Source organism: Giraffa tippelskirchi, chromosome 10, assembly GCF_054371585.1.
Source record: "Giraffa tippelskirchi isolate mGirTip1 chromosome 10, T2T-mGirTip1v1.2.pri, whole genome shotgun sequence".
Classification (NCBI taxonomy): Eukaryota; Metazoa; Chordata; class Mammalia; order Artiodactyla; family Giraffidae; genus Giraffa; species Giraffa tippelskirchi.
Window position 1 is genome coordinate 76,817,397 of NC_137284.1, and position 22,548 is coordinate 76,839,944.

At 38.9% G+C, this 22,548-nt stretch overlaps 1 long non-coding RNA gene across 1 annotated transcript in view; it reads left to right on the top strand.

Annotated features, from left to right (window-relative positions):
• Positions 1 to 22,548, top strand: part of LOC145524351 (uncharacterized) — a 227,133-nt gene that overhangs the window by 10,751 nt on the left and 193,834 nt on the right. The window contains exon 2 of the long non-coding RNA XR_014067422.1: positions 19,940 to 20,010. This is a non-coding gene — a long non-coding RNA (uncharacterized LOC145524351). The remainder of the gene's footprint in view (positions 1 to 19,939; positions 20,011 to 22,548) is intronic.

Genomic DNA, 22,548 nt, shown 5'->3' on the forward strand with positions numbered 1-22,548 from the left:
AAATACTTTTTATATAGCTTCATTCTTTTATTTGCCCAATTCAAAATTCAAAGACTATGTATATATGTGAGTATATGCATTTTGAGGTAAAAAAATTACCAATGAAAGTATAGAATTAAAAATAACTGAAAATAGTTTATACACTGCTGCCTATTTCTATACCAATGTTTAAAAACCTTTACTAGTTTTTCATATTTGCTTTATGCCCTTTAAAGGACTCAAATTCATAATATATAAAGAAGTTTATGTGATATATAGAGCAGAGCCATAAACCATATTTTATGCATAACAGTGATTAAATGCATGGTTGATATATTTCACAAAGATGGAAACCATGTCAAAAGGCTTACATTTTGATAACTTTCCTTTGGGGGGGCATTTCTAAATTATTTAAGTTGAAGAATAAAATGACTTGTTTGTGAATTTGCATGATCTTCTTAATCATCTTTAGGTAATGCTGATATGGCAAAGACACTAAATTACAGGCATCAGTGGGAATCTGCTGGTAAAAAAGCACAGACTCGTTTTGTGTATGAGTCCATGAGGAATATTCTGTTCAAGGAGTGGAGACATAAGAAAATTACCTAACTCATGAACCACACATTAAGAGCGTAGTCAGCTGTTGTAAATGCGTATCCAACAACAAACCATTATGTATCTTTGGCTTAATTATATGTGCTTATTATACACCTGTACTGCAGAGTAGAGGCTGCTATTTGCATTACTTGTGGTTTTCTCTATCAAAACAGCATTAGCATTACGAAGCTTATCAAGCTTATGCACGATTTCTCTGACTTGAGTGTGTAAGTCCCTTTATTTTGTGCACAACCCAAACAAGATGAGGGGAACAAATGAAAAAATATTTTAATCATGTTTGTAAAGAATTTAAATGTAGGGAATTCATAGACGTGGAAGAGCATTAGCAAAATCACTAAGCTTTTATAAAACCAACTCAGTGCTCAGGAAGAGAGTTAAAAATTTAAATAAATTCAGCATTTAATTTTTTTTCTAGAGTTCCATCATCCTACAGGGTGTTAATTATTATGATGTTGATGTTATTTACAAAATAGAGATAAATGTTAAACTAACAAATAATTTATGATTTAGAGTTGTTACAACTCATGATAAATAAACAATCTAGGCAAAATTATTCTGTATATTTAAGAGCATTTACTAATACATGGAAGTATTAAAACATTATGTAAAAAGTATATTTTAAAAGCAAAAATATATATGTATTAAAAACAGCCTCAAAAATAACTCTAAAGAGAATTCTATGGAGCATTTCATTTTTATACATCATCGAAACCTATTTTTACAAATTAGATTTCCCCTAAGGTTTTGATATATGCTTGTTTTAAAAGCATCTCAGAGTCACTAATTAATCTTTTAACTTCACCACTGGCTATACTTAATCTTCCCATGCCTTTCCTTTACTTCTGTTTTGCATCCTTTCCAAAGGAGAAAACTGAGGTTACACTAAGGGAGATGACACATGTCCTGATGAACACAATCCTATTATCATCACAAAAATAACACCATTTCAGAGGGATAAACAAAAAATGGTGCCCAATGCCCAGAGAAAATTAAAATTCTATTTGAAATTCCCACAGGGTCTAGCACCAATCCCTCAGTTGAAGTTTGATAGTTTCTCAGGAAGGCAAAGCTTAGGAAAAGAAGGGGTTTCAAACCTATTTGAAAATAGGGGTTCCATGAAAAATATAATAATAATAGCAAAAGGAGAAGGGCTCCATATTAATTGATTTATAGTAGACCCAAAGGAGCAGATGGTAGTTTGGAAAAAATATGCCTTGTAATTTTAGTAGCTACCTCTTAATACAGAATATGAATTGTATTTCTTAAAATCCACAGAAAATCTGCAGATAAATCTCTAGAAATTCCAGCAAGTTTCTAGAAACATAACTCCAGTAATTTTTATCTTGAAGATTAGGGTCAGATGTAAAGATAGCAAAATTTTCCCAGCTCTGCTGAGAGATCATATATTTCATATATTTATTAAATGTTCTATTACCCCTTCATTCACAAAAACCAGAGACACTAAAATAAATATGGTCAGTGTTTTATATTACAGTGTGTGCTCAGTCATGTACAACTCTTTGCGACCCCATGGACTGTAGCCTGCTTGGCTCCTCTGTCCATGGGATTTCCCAGGCAAGAATATTGCAGTGGGTTGCCATTTCCTTCTTCAGGGTATCTTCCTGACCCAGGGATCCAACCTGTGTCTCCTGCACTGGCAGGCAGATTCTTTACCCCTGAGCCACCTAGGGTTCCCAGCTAGCCTTTATTATTAATTACTTAGTCACCCAGTCGTGTCCGATGCTTTTTGACCCCATGGATTGTAGCCCGCGAGGGCTCCTCGGTCCATGGGATTCTCCAGGCAAGAACACTGGAGTGGGTTGCCATTTCCTTCTCCATTATTATTAATTAAACTTTATTAATATTTATGTAGAGATGATTTTTCAAATCATTTACTTTAAAAATACTAATTTTTGTCCAATAATCACAGCAATGTTTTCTCAGGAATTGCTTTTATGGTAAAACCATCTGAGGTGACTAGAACAATGAAGTAATCTTTTTTTTTAGAATTTAGATTATCTCCACAATGTCTACTACATATTTTTGCAACTCAGCAAATTATTTCATTTCTCTCTCCCTAGTATGGAAATTTAATCTAGGTATTTATTTCATTTTCAGTAATCTGTTTGAAGAAAGACTAACTACTGTTCAGTATACAGTATTACATTATACATTCAAAACTGATACTATAAATTATATAATCTAACAAAAAAATTATTAATGGTTTGCGTAGGGGGAGCCACCATGAAACCTCACCTGCCAGCAATGGAAGTAATTTTCTCTGTACCCATCAGGAAAGGGAAGGAACCCAGAGTGCCTGTGTTTAAACAGGTCCATGGTATGCATTCTCTTTCACACACATCGCTGTTTATAAAGACAACAGTAAGGCCCCAAAGCAAACTTCAAGTCTAACCGTAGGCCACCTTTAAACATCAGTAAACAGATACTTTAATAAAAATACAGCTCTTCAGTACTTTTGTGTTCAGATCCATTTTAATAAGCAATTCATGACCACAAAATAAGGATAGGATTGTCATTTTACTGAACTTTGTAGATGACAGAATTTACCAGCTGTTTTTCTCTGCTATTCTTCTCTGCTACTACAGTGCTCTCCCCACAAATTGTATCATGATTAAAAGCAGTGAATGTAGATTCTAAAGCTTTTTAAGCCACTTTAATATCACCTGAATTAGGGAAGGAATCCTGTAATCCCTCAGGTGAATCCTTCTGAAATTCTGTGTTGAAGAAAATGGATGCCTCCACTAGACACAAGAGTACAATAAAGGAGAATCCTGGCCAAAGGCAGGATTCAGAGGCATCCTAGGTCAACATGGAAGTCCCAGAGGAAGGTGGGAACCTTGGATTTGGGCCATCCATCCATGTTGGGCACTTGATTGTGTGATTTTTACCCCCTGCAGCACTTTTCTGCTCTAGGTTGAAAGAGCTGGTTAGGTTTCTTCAAAAACAGTAGAAAAGAATAAACTGCTGCAGTGGGCCTGGAGTCTAGGGTAAGTAGAAGAGTGTAGAGTTTGTGATAGACTTACAGGCTGGAGGCTGGAGAGGCAAAGCCTTTAAGGAAATCCACTGAGAGAACACGGGTCCTCCCTCCATTTATATCATGTCCCCTAATAATGACAGTTGTTATAATCTAGCATTTCATGTCAAACTGTGAATCATGGGGTAAATGTAGTACAGTTCGCAGAACTCTGTTTTACAGAAAGTCTTCGATTTCTAAAAATATTTTACATAAAAATTATAGGAGAATTCATCATGAGATATTCAGTATGATTAAGACAAATCTGAATGTAATTTAATATAAAATAATAGGCTGAGCACCAAAGAATTGATGCTTTCGAACTAGGATACTGAAGAAAACTTGAGAGTCTCGTGGACAGCAAGGAGATCAAACCAGTCACTCCTAAAGGAAAACAACCCTGAATATTCATTGGAAGGACTGATGCTGAAGCTGCAATACTTTGGCCACCTGATGTGAAGAGCTGACTCATTAGAAAAGACCCTGATACTGGGAAAGATTGAAGGCAAGAAGAGAAGGGGATGACAGAGGATGAGATGGTTGGATGGCATCACCAGCTCAATGGAAATGAGTTTGAGCAAACTCTGGGAGATTGTGAAGGACAGGGAAGCCTGGCTAGCTGCAGTCCATGAGGGTCGCAAAGAGTCAGACATGACTGAGAGACTGAACAATAACAGTTTTCTAATATAATTTCTTGGATTTGTGCTCACAACAATTACTCTGTGTCCTAGTCTCAGAAAAAAGATTTTATATTAAAGCATCCTGCCTAAAATGAAGCTGAACTTTGTCATACCCTGTTTTCCAAATAGACTGTCTCAATTCTATCAGGGGCTTCCCTGTGGCTCAGATGGTAAAGAATATTCCTGCAATGCAAGGGACATGGATTGGATTCCTAGGTCAAGAAAGTCCCTTGGAGAAGAGAATGGCTACCCGCTCCAGTATTCTTGCCTGGAGAATTCCATTGACAGGGGAGCCTAATGGGCTACAGTCCATGGGGTCACAAACAGTTGGACAGGACTGAGCAACTAACACTTTTTTTTCACTTTCAATTCTATTAAAATAGTAGAGTGATTCATTTGTTTTGATTTATTTTTATTTATTTCTTATATGAAGGATGAAATCTCCCTCACTATGGGATACTTTTGAGTTTTTCATCCTTAAATTTATATGTAAATACTTCCTCAAATTGATACATAAAGACAATGTTCTTAGGACTCAGGAATCTGCTCTCTTCTCTTCTATTTTACAAATTTAGTTTGATGCTATCATAGAGTCTTTCCACAATATGCTAAAGGAAAGTACTTGTTTTGTTTTGTTCTGAGAATTTAGTATTTTTGCTACGAAGCAGAGAATTTCAAGTAGGATCCTTGTATCATTAATGAAAAGAAAACTGCTTTGCAATTTTAGCTTTCACATAATGCTGCTAGTTATGAATTAGATGAATTATTATATGCTGAGTTTCATAATATGCATTGTCATTGGGTAGATTGTGCCCCCCAAAAAAAGATATGTTTAAGTCCTAATTCCAGATAATCCTGAATCCAACCTTACTTATTAAATAGGACCTTTTAACAATGTGTTCTTGGATGAAATCATAGTGGATTGAGATGGGCCCTAGATCCAACAACTGATGTCTTTTTTTTTTAAGGAATCTTTTAGAATTGAAGTATAGTTGATTTACTTAATTTCTTGCATATAGTAAAATGATTCAGTTATATGTGCTTTTTTAATATTCTCCATTGTGATTTATCAAAGGATATTGAATAATAGTTAATTCCCTGTGCTGTATAGTAGGACCTTCTATATATTAGCTTGCGTCTGCTAACCCCAAAGTCCCACTTTGTACCCCCTGACACACACACCCTCTTTCCCATGGCAACTATTAAGTCTGACCTCCATGTCTGTGAGTGTTTCTGTTTTGTAGATAAGTTCATTTGTGTAATAGTTAGATTCCACATATAAGTGGTATCATAGGATATTTGCCTTTCTCTGTCTTACCTCACTTAGTATCATTATCTCTAGGTCCATTCATGTTGCTGCAGATAGCATTATTTCATTCTTTTTATGGCTGAGTAAGCCAACCTAGATAGCATATTTAAAAGCAGAGACATTACTTTGCCAACAAAAGTCCATCTAGTCAAGGCTATGGTTTTTCCAGTGGTCATGTATGTGAGAGTTGGACGGTGAAGAAAGCTGAGCACTGAAGAATTGATGCTTTTGAACTGTGGTGTTGGAGAAGACTCTTGAGAGTCCCTTGGACTGCAAGGAGATCCAATCAATCCATCCTAAAAGAGATCAATCCTGGGTGTTCATTGGAAGGACTGATGTTGAAGCTGAAACTCCAATACTTTGGCCACCTCATGCGAAGGGTTGACTCATTGGAAAAGACCCTGATGCTGGGTAGGATTGGGGGCGGGAGGAGAAGGGGACGACAGAGGATGAGATGGTTGGATGGCATAACCGACTGGATGGACATGGGTTTGGGTGGATTCCGGGAGTTGGTGATGGACAGAGAGGCCTGGTGTGCTGCGATTCATGGGGTCTCAAAGAGTCGGACACGACTGAGCGACTGAACTGAACTGAACTGAATATTCCATTGTATATATCTACCACATCTTCTTTATCCATTCATCTGTCAATGGACATTTAGGTTGTTTCCATGTCATGGGCTTCCCAGGTGGTGCGAGTAGTAAAGAATCCGCCTGCCATTACAGGAGATTTAGGAGACGTGGTTTTGATCCCTGGGTCAGGAAGATCCCCTGGAGAAGGAAATGGCAACCTACTTATTCTTGCCTGGAAAATCCCACGAACAGTGGGGCCTGGCAACCTACAGTCCATAGGGTTGTAAATAGTCAGACATGACTGAAGTGACTTAGCATGCATGTCTTGGCTATTGTGAGTAGTGCTGCTGTGAACATCGGGGTGCATATATCTTTTTGAATTAGGATTTTTGCCTGGATATATGCGCAGGAGTGGGATTGCTGGATCATATGGCAACTCTATTTTTAGCTTTTTGAGGAACCTCCATACTGTTCTTCACACTGGCTGCACCAACTTACGTTTCCACCAACAGTGTAGGAAAGTTCCCTTTTCTCCATACCCTCTCCAGCATTTGTTGTTCATCAACTGGTGTCTTAATTTATAAAAGAAAGGAGAGGGAGGTTTGGATTCAGAGACCTGAGGACGCACACAGGGAAGAAGGCCATGTGGCAACTGAGGCAGAGACAGGAACGATGCAGCTACAAGCTAAGGAACACCAAGGAGTGCTGGCCACCACCAGAAGTTAGGACAAAGGCATGGACCGGATTCTCCCCTCAGAGTTTCCAGAAGGAACCAATTTTGTTGACACTTTGATTGTTGCACTTCTGGCCTCATAAATCGTAAAAGAATAATTTTTTAAAGCCACCTAGTGTATTGACAATATGCTATGGAAGCCCCAGGATATAAATACTTGCAGTAAATATAAAATCTGTAAAACCATACTTTAGATTGTTTTCTGGTGTAAAAAAAAGTCAACATAAGCCAAGGCTTACACCACTAGAAACAGGTGGAAGACTGTGGGGTGGATATCTGGTGACTTCTTTTTTTTTTAATGTGGACCATTTTTTCAAAAGTCTTTCATTGAATTTGTTTTTTTCTTAATGTTTATATTTTATTGAAGTATAGTTGACTTATGATGTTTCAGATGCACAGAACAATGATTCAGTTATACACATATATTATTTTTGAAATTATTTTCCATTATAGGTTATTTCAAGATATTGACTATAGTTCCCTGTGCTATACAGTAAATCTTTGTTGCATATCTCTTTTTAAAAAATTAGAAATCTAGCATTCTTTTCATACTACATACTAAGTCAAACAAGTAGAATCAAAATGTCATAAATTTTTTAGTTAGGCAAAAATTCATGCTTTCTAAAATACATATATTATACACATTATTTACATATATGTATTAAAAAGCTTTTCTCCTACAGTTGATAAAAGCTTGAGAAAGAGCATTCAAACAAAGAAGAAATGGAGAAATTGGAAACAGACTAAATGAAATGGGAGCCCTGAATATGAAATAGAGAAAGTAAAACAAACTAGATAAAAATAAAAGATCCTCATATACTCCAGTTGTTTTTAAACATGGCTGCTCATTACAAACATATCTGGAGCTCTGGAGGAAAAACAGCAATACCTGGGCATTTGTATTTTTCCAAAAATTTCAAGATAATATTGATACGCATCTGGATTTTAAAAGGTGGAAAATTCTTAAAGAGATGAGAATACCAGACCACCTGACTTGCCTCCTGAGAAATCTGTATGCAGGTCAAGAAGCAACAGTTAGAATTAGACATGGAACAACAGACTGGTTCCAAATCAGGAAAGGAGTACATCAAGGCTGTATATTGTCACCCTGCTTATTTAACTTATATGCAGAGTACATCATGCGAAATGCTGGGCTGGAAGAAGCACAAGCTGGAATCAAGATTGCCTGGAGAAATATCAATAACTCCAGATACGCAGATGATAGGACCCTTATGACAGAAAGCAAAGAAGAACTAAAGAGCCTCTTGATGAAAGTGAAAGAGGAGAGTGAAAAATTTGGCTTAAAACTCAACATTCAGAAAATTAAAATCATGGCATCTAGTCCCATCACTTCATGGCAGATAGATGGGGAAACAATGAAAACTGTGAAAGACTTTATTTTGGGGGGCTCCAAAATTACTGCAGATGGTGACTGCAGCCATGAAATTAAAAGACGCTTGCTCCTTGGAAGAAAAGCTATGACCAACCTAGACAGCATATTAAAAAGAAGAGACCTTACTTTACTGACAAAGTCTGTCTAGTCAAAGCTATGGTTTTTCCAGTAGTCATGTATGGATGAGAGAATTGGACTATAAAGAAAGCTGAGCGCTGAAAAATTGATGCTTTTGAACTGTGATGTCGGAGGAGACTCTTGAGAGCCCCTTGGACTGCAAGGAGATCAAAACCAGTCAATCTTAAAGGAAATCAGTCTTGAAAATTCATTGGAAGGACTGATGCTGAAGCTGAAACTCCAGTACTTTGTCCACCTGATGCAAAGAACTGACTCATTGGAAAAGACCCTGATGCTGGGAAAGATTGAAGACAGGAGGAGAAGGGGACGACAGGATGAGATGGTTGGATGACATCACCAACACGATGGACATGAGTTTTAGTAGGCTCCGGGAGTTGGTGATAAACTGAAAAGTCTGGCATGCTGCAGTCCATGTGGTCACAAAGAGTTGGACAAGACTGAGCGACTGAACTGAACAGGTTTTTCTATTAAATGGTAATTTTGGTAATAGCATTCTGTTATTTTTTGCTCGACCAATCATGCTACAATGGTATTAAGTGAGTGATAATTACATAATCACAATTGTAAAAAATGTTTATCAGTTTTCACAATCAATAGCCAGACAAAAAATAAAAGATAAATACAGTTGCAAGCCATTATGGGAACATGATTAATCTAACAATATAAAATGATAAGTGAAAGTGACAGTTGCTCAGTCGTGTCCAACTCTTTGAAACCCCATAGACTATATATAGTCCATGGAATTCTCCAGGCCAGAATACTGGAGTGGGTACCCTCCAGTATTCCCTTCTCCAGGAAGGGAATCCTGGAGAATTCCCTTCTCCAGGAAATCTTCTCCTGGTTCCCTTCTCCAGGAGATCTTCCCAACCCAGGGATCGAACCCAGGTCTCCCGCATTGCAGGCGGATTCTTTACAAGCCCAACAATATAATATAATTACATACAATTTGGCTGGTCAAGCAGAATGATGTGGTAAGTGGAAGTGCATACATACATATGTTTTCATCTATCCAGCCCTTCTGTGTCTTTTGGTTGGTGCATTTGATCCTATTACCGTTTTCTTAATTGTTTGGGGTTTATTTTCTGTAAGACTTTTCCTTTTCTTGTGTTTCTTGCCTAGAGAAGTTCCTTTAGCATTTGTTATAAAGCTGGTTTGGTGGTGCTGAATTCTTTTAACTTTTGCTTGTCCGGAAAGCTTTATGATTTCTCCATCAAATCTGAAAGAGAATCTTTCTGGATAGTTTTGGTTGTAGGTTTTTCCCTTTCATCACTTTAAATATATGGTGCCATATCTCTGTCTTTAATTTTTGTCAGTTTGATTGCTCTGTGTCTCGGTGTGTTCCTTCTTGGGTTTATCCTGCCTGGAACTCTCTGTGCTTCCAGGACTTGGTTGACTATTGCCTTTCTTAGGGAAGTTTTCAGCTATTATCTTTTCAAATATTTTCTCAGGTCCTTTCTTTCTCTCTTCTCCTTCTGGGACCCCTATAATGTGAATGTTGGTCCTTTTAATGTCGTCCCAGAGGTCTCTTAGACTGTCTTCATATCTTTTCATTCTTTTTTCTATATTCTGTTCTGCAGCAGTGATTTCCCACCATTCTCTCCTCCAGGTCATGTATCCGTTCTGCCTCAGTTATTCTGCTATGGATTCCTTCTAGTGTATTATTCATCTCTATTAGCTTGTTCTTTAGTTCTTGTAGGTCTTTGGTAAATATTTCTTGCATCTTATCCATTGTTTACCCAAGATCATACATCATCTTTGCTATCATTATTCTGAATTATTTTTCTGGAAGGTTGCCTATCTCCACTTCATTTAGTTGTTTTTCTGGGACTTTTTCTTGTCCTTTCATCTGGGACATAACTTTCTGCATTTTCATGCTGATTAACTTTCTTTAATGTGGTTTTTGTTTTAGCCACTGTGGGACTGTGGTTCCTCTTGCTTCTTCTGTCTACCCTCTGATGGAGGAGGCTAAGAGGCTTGTGTAAGCTTCCTAATGGGAGAGACTTGGAGTGGGAAAAGCTGTGTCTTGCTCTGGTGGGCAGGGTCTTGCTTAGTAAAGCTTTAATCCAATTATCTGATGATGAGTGGGGTTGTGCTCCCTCCCTGGTGGTTGTTTGGACTGAGGCTGCCCAGCCCTGGAGTCTATGGGCTCTGTGGTAGGGTTAATAGTGACTTCCAAGAGGGTTACCAAGGGAGACCTTCTCAGACTGCTGCTGCCAGTGCCCTAGTCCCTGTGGTGAACCCCTGCCAACCCACTCCTCCACAGGAGACCCTCCAACACTAGTGCATTGTTTTGGTTCAGTCTCCTGTGTGGGTCACTGCTCCTTTCCTCTGGGTCTTGGTGCATGCAAAATTTTGTTTGTGTGCCTCCATGACTAGAGTCTCTGTTTCCCTCAGTCCTGTGGAAGTCCTATAATCAAATCCTGCTAGCCTTCAAAGTCAGATTCCCTGGGGATTCCCAGTCCCTTTTTCGGATCCCCAGGCTAGCAAGCCTGACGTGGAGTTCAGAACCTTCACAACAATGGGAGAACTTCTTTGGTATTATTGTTCTCTAGTTTGTGGGTCACCCACCCGGTAGGTATGATATTTGATTTTTGTCATGACTGCACCCCTCCTATTGTCTCACTGCAGCTTCTTCTTTGTCTTTGGACGTGGGGTATCTTTTTTTGGTGGATTCCAACATCCTCCTGTCAATGGTTGTTCAACAGCTAGTTGCAATTTTGGTGCTCTCACAAGAGGAGATGAGCACTTGTCCTTCTACTCTGCCATCTTGAACCAGAAGCCCTTTTATTGAATTTGTTACAGTTTTGCCTCTGTTTTTTTTTTTTTGGTTTTTTGGCCTCAAGATATGTGAGATCCTAGCTCCCCAACCAGAAGTTTAACCCACATACCCTGCATTGGAAAGCAAAGTCTCAACCACTGAACCACCATGGAAGTACCTCTGGTTGACTTCTCTTTGATATCTAAAGATGTTAGCTTACTTTTCCTCATAATATACTTTCATCCTCATCTTTAGAAATTTTAAAGGCATATGTGTGTACACACACAGATATATATATATATATATATAGAGAGAGAGAGAGATCACTGTATAAATACCGAAATGATAATATTAATAGAATTGGGAGTTTTCAGTTTTTTTCTTTTTGGTTGTAGAGCTTTCCTGCTGCTTCTACAGTGAATATGAATTGCTTATATAATAAAATAGAAATTAATAGAGACTTTACCTGGTGCATGACATGAAGTTTGCATTTTTGTAGGTCAAATATGTCTGACTTTACTGTTGTGCCAGGGGAAATAAGGTAATGAATTCCAGTCTCCTTGCCTTGGAGAATTTACACACACACACACCTCATACCCACATTCCAACTAATAGAGGAGTGTTAGCTTTTTCAACAATGAGATATAAAGGAGACATCATGGATGTATCTGACACTTAACCAATTTAGATTCCTTTTCCACAACTTTCACTTTGAAGTGTGTCTTTTGATTCTCCATTTAGAGAAATCTGCCATGTTTGCTGATCAGAGAATATCTAACCAAGGCTGCCCTATCCCTACAACTCCTGAAGTCTATTCAGTCACAACAGTTAAGTAAGATGTGAAAATGCAATATGCAACCCACAGAGTCATATGGGACAGTCCTCAGAAATACCCTGTTTTCTAGAAACACTCTGCATTGTATGAAAGTCTTGAACATTAAAAAAAAATTAAGAATATCCTGTTTTACAGCACTACCAATTTTTTAAAACCTGATATTTCTAGGCCTACCAATAATCTAAGGACAAACAATATCTTTAAAGTGGCCTACAATGCCCTATGAGGTCCAGACCTGCCTCACCAACCTCATTCCCACCATGTTCCCTTACTCTCTGCAGCTCAGGCCTCTTTAATCCCTTGGATATGCCCCGAATTTTCCTGCCACAAGGCATTTGCAAATACTATTCCCTCTGCCTGGAATTCTATTCCCCCGACCTCTTTACCTAAATCATCCAGTTCATCTCTGTCTTTGTTTTTTTACAGTACACTTTCCTTACCCCACAGACCATGTCTACCAATCCAGCTTCTGTTCTCACAACACAATTAACCTTTCCTTCCTATCACTAAAGATGGAATTTTACATTAGTATGATGATTTTATTAATGCCTATTGCATCTTCTAGAATGTTCTATAAGGACAGAGATGAAACTGAATTTATTTTCTTATCACAGAAGCCCCTGCACTTTGACAGTGCCTGGCACAACTTACAGTTAAGCTCTAAATAATTAAATTGAAGAAATATAAAGATGAATAGAGATACAAACATTAGAACCTTCTCCTGTAAGTCCATGAGACATAAAACTGTATACCTAGCTAGACACAAATTGGAAGAACTTTGAAAGCAGCGGAGTTCAGTGACCATTCACAAATTGATGCTTAATCATGGTGAGCACTTTGTTTCTTTTTGAGGCATACTACTAGCTATTCTTATTCATGAGTCCAGTACCCAGCATGACATTTCTACCATTTCTTCTTAACATGTACATAGTGTCTTAACATTTGTATTATTCAATGGAGTTACATTTGGGGAATGTTCATGATAAAAAGATGAATTCCCACATCCCTAAGTTATGCATTTTTGTTGTTGTTCAGTCACTCAGTTGTGTCCAACTCTTTCCGACCCCATGGACTGCAGCACGCCAGGCTTTCCTGTCCTTCACCATCTCCCAGAGCCTGCTCAAACTCATGTCCATTGAGTTGGTGATGCCATTCAACCATCTCGTTCTCTGTCATCCCCTTCTCCTCCTGCCTTCAATCTTTCCCAGCATCAGGGTCTTTTCTAATGAGTCAGCTCTTCGCATCAGGTGGCCAAAGTATTAGAGCTTCAGCTTCAGCATCAGTCCTTCCAGTGAATTTTCAGGACTGATTTCCTTTAGGATTGACTGGTTTTGATCTCCTTGCAGTCCAAAGGACTCTCAAAAGTCTTATCCAACACTGTAGTTCATCCAACACTGTAGTTCAAAAGCATCAATTCTTCAGCAGTCAGCCTTCTTTATTGCCCAACTCTCACATCCATGAATGACTACTGGTAAAACCATAGGTTTGACTATATGGATCTCTGTTGGCAAAGTAACATCTCTGCTATTTAATATGCTGTCTCAGTTTGTTATTGCTTTTCTTCCAAGGAGCAAGCGTCTTTTAATTTCATGGCTGCAGTCACCATCTGTGATGATTTGGGAGCCCAAGTAAAGAAAAATCTCTATTTCCATTGTTTTCCATTTATTTGCCACGAAGTGATGGGACTGGATGCCATAATCTTCGTTTTTTGAATGTTGAGTTTTCAGCCAGCTTTTTCACTCTACTCTTTCCCTTTCATCAAATGTCTCTTTCATTCCTCTTTTCTTTCTGCCATAAGGTTGCTATCATTGCAGATCTGAGGTTATTGATGTTTCTTCCCATCAGTCTTGATTCCAGCTTGTGCTTTATCCAGCCTGGCATTTTGCATGATGTACTCTGCGTAGAAGTTAAATGAGCAGGGTCGCAATATATAGCCTTGACGTACTCCTTTCCCAATTTGGAACCAGTCCATTGTTCCACGTCCAGTTCTAACTGTTGCTTCTTGACCTGCATACATATTTCTCAGGAGGCAGGTCTGGTATTCCCATCTCTAAGAATTTTCCGCAGTTTGTTATGATCTACATAATGAAAGGTTTAGCATAGTCAATGAAGCAGAAGTAGATGTTTTTCTAGAATTCTCTTGCTTTTTCAGTGATCCAGTGGATGTTGGCAATTTGATCTCTGGTTCCTCTGCCTTTTCTAAATCCAGCTTGAACTTCTGGAAGTTCATGGTTCATGTACTGTTAAAGCCTCACTTGGAGAATTTTGGGCCTTACTTTGCTAGTGTGTGAGATGAGTGCAATTGTGCAGTAGTTTGGACATTCTTTGGCATTGCCTTTCTTTGGGATTGGAATGAAAATTGACCTTTTCCAGTCCCGTGGCCACTGCTGAGTTTTCCAAATTTGCTGTCATATTGAGTGCAGCACTTTCACAGCATCATCTTTTAGGATTTCAAATAGCTCAGCTGGAATCCCATTACCTCCACTAAGTTTGTTTGTAGTGATGCTTCCTAAGGCCCACTTGACTTCGCATTCCAGGATGTCTGGCTCTAGGTGAGTGATCACACCATCGTGGTTATTGTCGTGGTTCTGCATTTTCTTTACCTGCCAACTATTCCCTAGTACCCTGACCAAAGCTGCCAAGATGGCTCCTTTCTAGACTCACCTAGCATGCAGGGTTTCTAGATTCAATTATCCTTGCTTTCTAATAAGACATATGAGGCCAAGAAAGAAACTAGTTCAAGATTTTATTTTCTCTTCATTCTTTACCAATTGCAAAGCCAAGTGTTCCTGAAACCTCCTGTCCTCTGCCTGGAAGTAGGTGTCTTCAGCTATCTGAACATTCATGGGCATCAAAGCTCCCATAGGACACTTAATCATGTTGCTGAATCCCAAAGAATTTTGCTCAGGACCTGCAGCCAAGCTCTTGCTGTCACTGCTAGATAATCATTACAAAGGAGAGGAAAATTTTCCCAACTCTTTTTGTCCAACTTAGGACAGGAATAAAGACCATGTTAACGGCCAAACACTATGTTCTCATGTCTCACTTCAAACATCAATGGACGAGTGTCTGCTTATTATTTTATAGAAATATAAAAGGCAAATATGTGAGATTTCAGGAAGAAGATGGGCTTTTACTAGAATGTGTAATGGTTTTACACATTCTTTCTTCTCACCAACAGACAAATCATTGTATAGAAGAGATACTCTGGGATACCCTGCTTGAGATCTTCACTGTCTGTTTTTTGTCTATGCTTCCTCTGAGAAGGTAAAATCATTATGTGGTAGTGTTGGCATCTCAGGTTAGATGTCAGGTATTTCTCAAAAGGTCTCCTCAAAATAGAGCCAGTTTAGTTTGTCACATTGCTGCTTTTCAATTTTGTGCTCATTTTAATTGCAACCACTGAGCAGTTCATTATAGTCTCATTCCCTGAAGGTCACTCACTGTTACCACCTCTGAAGCTGATGCTGCACAAAACAGCATAACAGCTTAGAGGAAGACCTCTAACCGCACTGTCCATTCCTCAGATACTCACCACCTCAGCTACTTTTAATTCCTCCCTACCAAACTTGCAACTTCAAAGAAAATGACTCTAACATGCAGGTTTTATGTGGCATTTTAGACATCATAGGGTTTGTGTATGGACTGTAAGGGGTGAGAGCCCTTTCTTACACCTCAGGTCTCGTAAAGGCAGTTCCTGATCTTGCTTATATATAATGCTTAACCCCTTTATAGACATCTTCCTGATGTCAAACGTGAAAAGAAAATAATTAAAATGGAGAACTTCCCATATATGTTTTAGAAATGAATTAGGAAGCCCTTGAATCACTGGTCTTCCATGATCTAACACTTTCCAACTCCCTGTTTTAAGGGGAGACTGTCTGTTTGGAAGTCTGCTCAGGCTGCAATCTACAAAATCACAGCTCTGGAAAGAACTCCCTATTCGATATGCATCCATAGAGACATGAGTATATTATTCCTTCCAAAGTCAGCTGCAATTGAAGCTCACTAAATTGACTCCACATCTTCCTATCTCAGGCAGTGACAGAGGAATAGCAAGTATTTTTTACTAAAATGCTCATTTTTAACCAACCCCTTCTTTGAAGATTTCTCTATCATTGATGCAGAGGACATGATCTTTACTTCATAGAAGATGACAGAACACCAGCAAATCAATGTTTGAGTCCAGGGGCTGCTGTCAGTGCATCAAATGCTTATCCAGCAACTGTGTCTTTTGCCAGCAATGTCATGCAGAGTTGAGGACAGAATTTATTGTAAATGTAAGAGGATTAATGTCGAAAGGAAATTTTGCATTTTTGGAAACATAAATATATATGTATGCATGCACGGAGAGTCAGGCATTGCACAGACATACCTGTCTTCACCCCTTGGTGCTCCATACTAATGATAGCCAAGAAAACCATGCTAATTGTTATATCTCACATTGTATAAGAATGTGTTTCAACAGATAGCTTATACCAATTCCTCTTCTAAGCTGCCTATACTGAGTGATAGATGACTGGTTTCTTTTTATTTGTTCATTCTGTTCATCATGGGGAGCACTCCCACTTCTATCATCTTCCCCCTCTGCTCTCTTCTAGCAGAATTTTCCTGAACTGGGTTGTGTTGAGAATTATGAAGTTGTAATGGTGAGTGGATAGAAAATTAAAGGAAAGGCAGGCAGGGGAAAATGTGGAAATCTGGTAGTCAAACCCTTAATCAAGTTGGTTTTACTTGATTCACATGAAAAAAGTATCTCTTCAGCAAATGCTACCTTCCCAAAGATTACTTTTGCCACATATCAAAATGGTGATGATCATTTATTGAATGGATGTAATGTTACAGGCACCGTGCTAAAAGCTGTGTGTGCACAGGTCAGTTAATCCTCGTTCCAGTGCTGTCAGGTATTGCTGGTATTATCCCCTTTTCATAGCTGCAGACACTGAGGTTCAGAGGAACTAACACATCCGTGGCCAAACGGCTACTAGATGATGAGTGCATGCAGAATATGAGTGTGACAGTATAGTGCAGAGCCTAGACACTTAATTAGGACTTCTCTGCACCATTTATTTTTACCCTTGAAATTCCCAATTATTTTGTAGATTTTGATAACCTATCATGAAGAGGTAATACAGAGGCAACAATGAAAGCTATATAGAGAAGACACATGAAATTTCTACTAACATGTCAGCAAAATCTGATGCTCTGAAATGTGAATCTTTGTTCTCACCCCTTATATAAACTTTATTTTGCCCATGACACACACCTCTAGAGCTCAGTGTCAATCCTGTGTCCCCTACCACCGCCATCCAAACAGCCAAGACCTAATCATTCCACAAATATGCTGTAAATAAATTGTCTTCAGAGGTGGAGGTTGCCTAGGAGCTAAAGTAGTAAATTTTAAAATCACAGCTCCATTTAAAAAAATACATTTGAATCGGTTCTACTGAGATGGATGAAACTGGAGCCCATTATACAGAGTGAAGTAAGCCAGAAAGAAAAACACCAATACAGTATACTAATGCATATATATGGAATTTGAAAGATGGTAACGATAACCCTGTATGCGAGACAGAATAAGAGACACAGATGCATAGAACAGTCTTATGGACTCTGAGGGAGAAGGTGAGGGTGGGACGTTCTGGGAGAATAGCATTGAAACATGTATATTATCATATGTGAAACAGAACACCATTCCGTGTTCGATGCATGAGACAAGGGCTCAGGGCCGGGGCAATGGGATGACCCAGAGGGATGGGATGGGGAGAGAGGTGGGTGAGGGGTCCAGGAGGGGGAACACATGTGAACCCATGGCTGATTCATGTCAATGTATGGCAAAAACTATTACAATACTGTAAAGTAATTAGCCCCCAACTAAAATAAATAAATTTATAAAAAAATAAAAAATAAAAAAAAATAAAATCACAGCTCCTAAATAGTACTGAATTTTTACCAGAATACAATTTGACCATCCTTGTGCTCGCAAACTTATTTTGAAATCTCAGTTCAGTTCAGTTGCTCAGTCGTGTCCAACTCTTTGCAACCCACGGACTGCAGCACGCCAGGCTTCCCTGTCCATCACCAACTCCCGGAGCTTGCTCAAACTCATGTCGATTGCACCAGTGATGCCATCCAACCATCTCATCCTCTGTTGTCCCCTTTTCCTCCTGCCTTCAATCTTTCCCATCATCAGAGTCTTTTCCAGTGAGTCAGTTCTTTGCATTAGGTGGCCAAAGTATTGTAGCTTCAGGTTAAGCGTCATTCCTTCCAATGAATTTTCAAGACTGATTTCCTTTATGATTGACTGGTTTTGATTTCCTTGCAGTCCAAGGGACTCTCAAGAGTCTTCTCCAACATCACAGTTCAAAAGCATCAATTCTTCAGTGCTCAACTTTCTTTACAGTCCAGCTGTCACATCCATACATGACTATGGGAAAAACCATACCTTTGATTAGATAGACCTTTATTGGCAAAGTAGTGTCTCTGCTTTTTAATATGCTGTGTAGGTTGGTCATAGCTTTTCTTCCAAGGAGCAAGCGTCTTTTAATTTCATGGTTGCAGTCACCATCTGCAGTGATTTTGGAGACCCCCAAAATAAAGTCTGTCACTGTTTCCATTGTTTCCCCATCTATTTGCCATGAAGTGATGGGACCAGATGCCATGATCTTAGTTTTCTGAATGTTGAGTTTTAAAGTCAACTTTTTCACTCTGCTCTTTCACCTTAAGCAAGAGGCTCTTTAGTTCTTCTTTGCTTTCTGTCATAAGGGGGCTGTCATCTGTGTATCTGAGGTTATTGATGTTTCTCCTGACAGTCTTGATTCCAGCTTGTGCTTTGTCCAGCCCAGCATTTCACATGATGTACTCTGATTTGGAACCAGTCTGTCATTCCATGTCCAGTTCTAACTGTTGCTTCTTGACCCGCATGCAGATTTCTCAGGAGGCAGGTCAGATGGTCTGGTATTCTCATCTCTTGAAGAATTTTCCACAGTTTATTGTGATCCATACAGTCAAAGGCTTTGGTGTAGTCAATAAAGCAGAAGTAGATGTTTTTCTGGAACTCTCTTGTTTTTTCTATGATCCAATGGATGTTGGATCCTAAAAGGCAGGTTCCTCTGCCTTTTCTGGAAGTTGACGGTTCACATACTGTAGAAGCCTGGCTTGGAGAAGTTTGAGCCTTACTTTACTAGCGTGTGAGATGAGTGCAATTGTGCAGTAGTTTGAATATTCTTTGGCAGTGCTTTGGGTGAAATCTACAAATACCCAATATTTGTAAGAACAGGGACTTCAAAGAATCACTCAGCTGATTTTGCTACCACTGTGGCCCATTCAATTCCCCTGACACTTGTTGAACGTAAATAACCCAGAGTGAAAAAAAATAGCCATTCTGGATGATATTTGTTTGATCAGGCTGTGAAAAATTGAATCACTCAATCAAGCCTGCATATTTAAGGGGACAGCTCAATTGACTGACAGCAGATTTGATGTGTGAGCCAGCATCTGTTAGTGGAGCTGACTAACAAAATGACTGTTGATCATATGGATAAGTTTTTATCTAGTTGCAGCCTGAAGAAGCAATGAAAAAAAAATTATCTACTCGTAAGTGATATCCAGGCCAGGCGAGAACTGGAAACTGAATATTTGGAAGTCTGTGTTTATTAGGGCACTCCTTTGTTTCCTCTTATTTTGGGATAGTCTGCTTTGTGGGGATCATATTCACCTATTCAAATGTAAAGATGTAAAGAAGAGAAATCAGAGCCCCCTTTAGAAAGTTAGATTTAGAATATTTCATCAAAGTTCATCTTGCTTTGCCCAGACTGACTTCTTGCTAAACCCTTGTTTTATCTCAGCCTCCTCCTTAGTTAAAATTCTGCTCTTTGAACCCATCTCTAGGTTGAAACTTTCTTGGCAAAATAATATAAGCCAGCATCTGCAGCTCGATGGACCTTTCAAGCCCTCCCAAGGTGAGAAAATGTTATTTTTCCCTCTTATGTGTTGTGGTTCATGGAGTAGTATTTGTCATCTTGTCATATAACAGTAATGACGTTCATCATGTTGAAATACAGGCTTAAGCAGAAGCATCTATGGATATGGGAGCAGCCTCCATACTGTGGCCCTCATCAGCCCCTCCAAGCACTCCCAGGCTTACATATTCCCAATGAAAAGATTCTCCTTAAACTGCACCATTTCATTCTGGTTTGTCACAAGGATCTGTTCCTTATTAGAACAGTCTTTCTTTTGGAGAGGCAGAAGGATAATTGGTTTGCATGTGGATGCTTTTTACCATATTTTGCACTGACAGTTGAAAAATGTGTTATTATATTCTTTAAGGATTCCCCCCCCCCCCGCATATATATATGCAGACATACACACGCTCCATTTCTGTGGGGGAAACAGTTTTGTTGTTTGCCATGAGGACAGCTATAGTTGAATCATTGTGGTAACATATAGTCAAAGAATTCCTGAAGGTGCAAATTGACAGCTCAGAGGGACATAGCTTAGGCTCCCCTTTTGGGAAAACCACCTCTCTGCTCTTAGCTCTATAGAGACTCAGGGAAGGCCACATGTACTCATTCCATCAAGCCTAACCCCATTGCCACTGCCCCCTCAGGCTGCACAGAGCCCCTTAAGATTTCTTCATACCTTCAAGCCACACGGTAAAACCCATTTTATCCTCTCTCTACTATTATCTGTCTTTTAGAGAGAGGGGAACTATGGGAAAAAGCACACAGAATGATCTTCCCACTGACCTCTTCCAGGCGGGATTATCTCGGTCTCAAATCTCCAGGAGAGACAGTTCTGCCTATTGACAAATAGGCATTCCCAGGCAGTTTTAGAAAAAAAACACTTTCACAAATGATCTTGTAATTTTTTTGGAGAAAAGTTACCCAAGAACACAAAACCAAAAATGTATAAAAATGTTAGAGAGGTTAATGATCCAGTCAGTGAGATTTTTGTGGTATTTCTGATTTTTAATTTTTTGTCAGTTCACTACCCCTATCCCAAAGAGAACACTAAGTTAAAAAGAAAAACTCATCAAAAGCCCTTTAAAGATTTAGGCAAGGCCATTTCAGCAGTTGTTTAGTGTGACAGGGAAAAAATATCGTGTAGACAAAAAAGAATTTTCAAATATACAAGAGATATGATCTCATTTTTTGATCAAAGTGTGTTGATGATGGATACCTGACTTTCAAAGCCAAAAACTTATTTTTGTAATATTGCCCAAAATTTTCATTTATGTATATTTAATAATAAACTCTGGAGTTATTTCAATTTTTTTGAATTTGCCAAGACTAGATTTATGGCCCAGGATGTGATCTATTCTGGAGAAGGTTCCGTGTGCGCTTGAGAAAAAGGTGAAATTCATTGTTTTGGGATGAAATGACCTATAGATATCAATTAGGTCTAACTGGTCCATTGTATCATTTAAAGTTTGTGTTTCCTTGTTAATTTTCTGTTTAGTTGATCTGTCCATAGGTGTGAGTGGGGTATTAAAGTCTCCCACTATTATTGTGTTATTGTTAATTTCCCCTTTTATACTTGTTAGCATTTGCCTTACATATTGCGGTGCTCCTATGTTGGATGCATATATATTTATAATTGTTACATCTTCTTCTTGGATTGATCCTTTGATCATTATGTAGTGTTCATCTTTGTCTCTTTTCACAGCCTTTATTTTAAAGTCTCTTTTATCTGATATGAGTATTGCTACTCCTGCTTTCTTTTGGTCTCTATTTGCATGGAATATCTTTTTCCAGCCCTTCACTTTCAGTCTGTATGTGTCCTTTGTTTTGAGGTGGGTCTCTTGTAGACAATATATATAGGGGTCTTGTTTTTGTATCCATTCAGCCAGTCTTTGTCTTTTGGTTGGGGCATTCAACCCATTTACATTTAAGGTAATTATTGATAAGTATGATCCCATTGCCATTTGTTGTTTTGGGTTCGAGTTTATACACCCTTTCTGTGTTTCCTGTCTAGAGAAGATCGTTTAGCATTTGTTGGAGAGCTGGTTTGGTGGTGCTGAATTCCCTCAGCTTTTGCTTGTCTGTAAAGCTTTTGATTTCTCCTTCATATTTGAATGAGAAGGCAAGGGTGGGATGATTTGAGAGTAGCATTGAAACATGTATTATCATATGTGAAACAGATCGCCAGTCCAAGTTCGATGCATGAGACAGGGTGCTCAGGGCTGGTGCACTGGGATGACCCAGAGGGATGGGATGTGGAGGGAGGTGGAAGTGGTGCTCAGGATGGGGAACACATGTACACCCATGGCTGATTCATGTGAATGTATGGCAAAACCATTACAATATTGTAAAGTAATTAGCCTCCAATTAAAATAAATAAACTATAAATAAATAAACTCTGGACCTCCTTGGTGGCTCAGCTGGTAAAGAATCTGCCTGCAATGCAGGAGACCCCGATTTGATCCCTTGGTTGGGGAGATTCCCTGGAGAAGGGCATGGCAACCCACTCCAGCATTCTTGCCTAGAGAATTCTGTGGA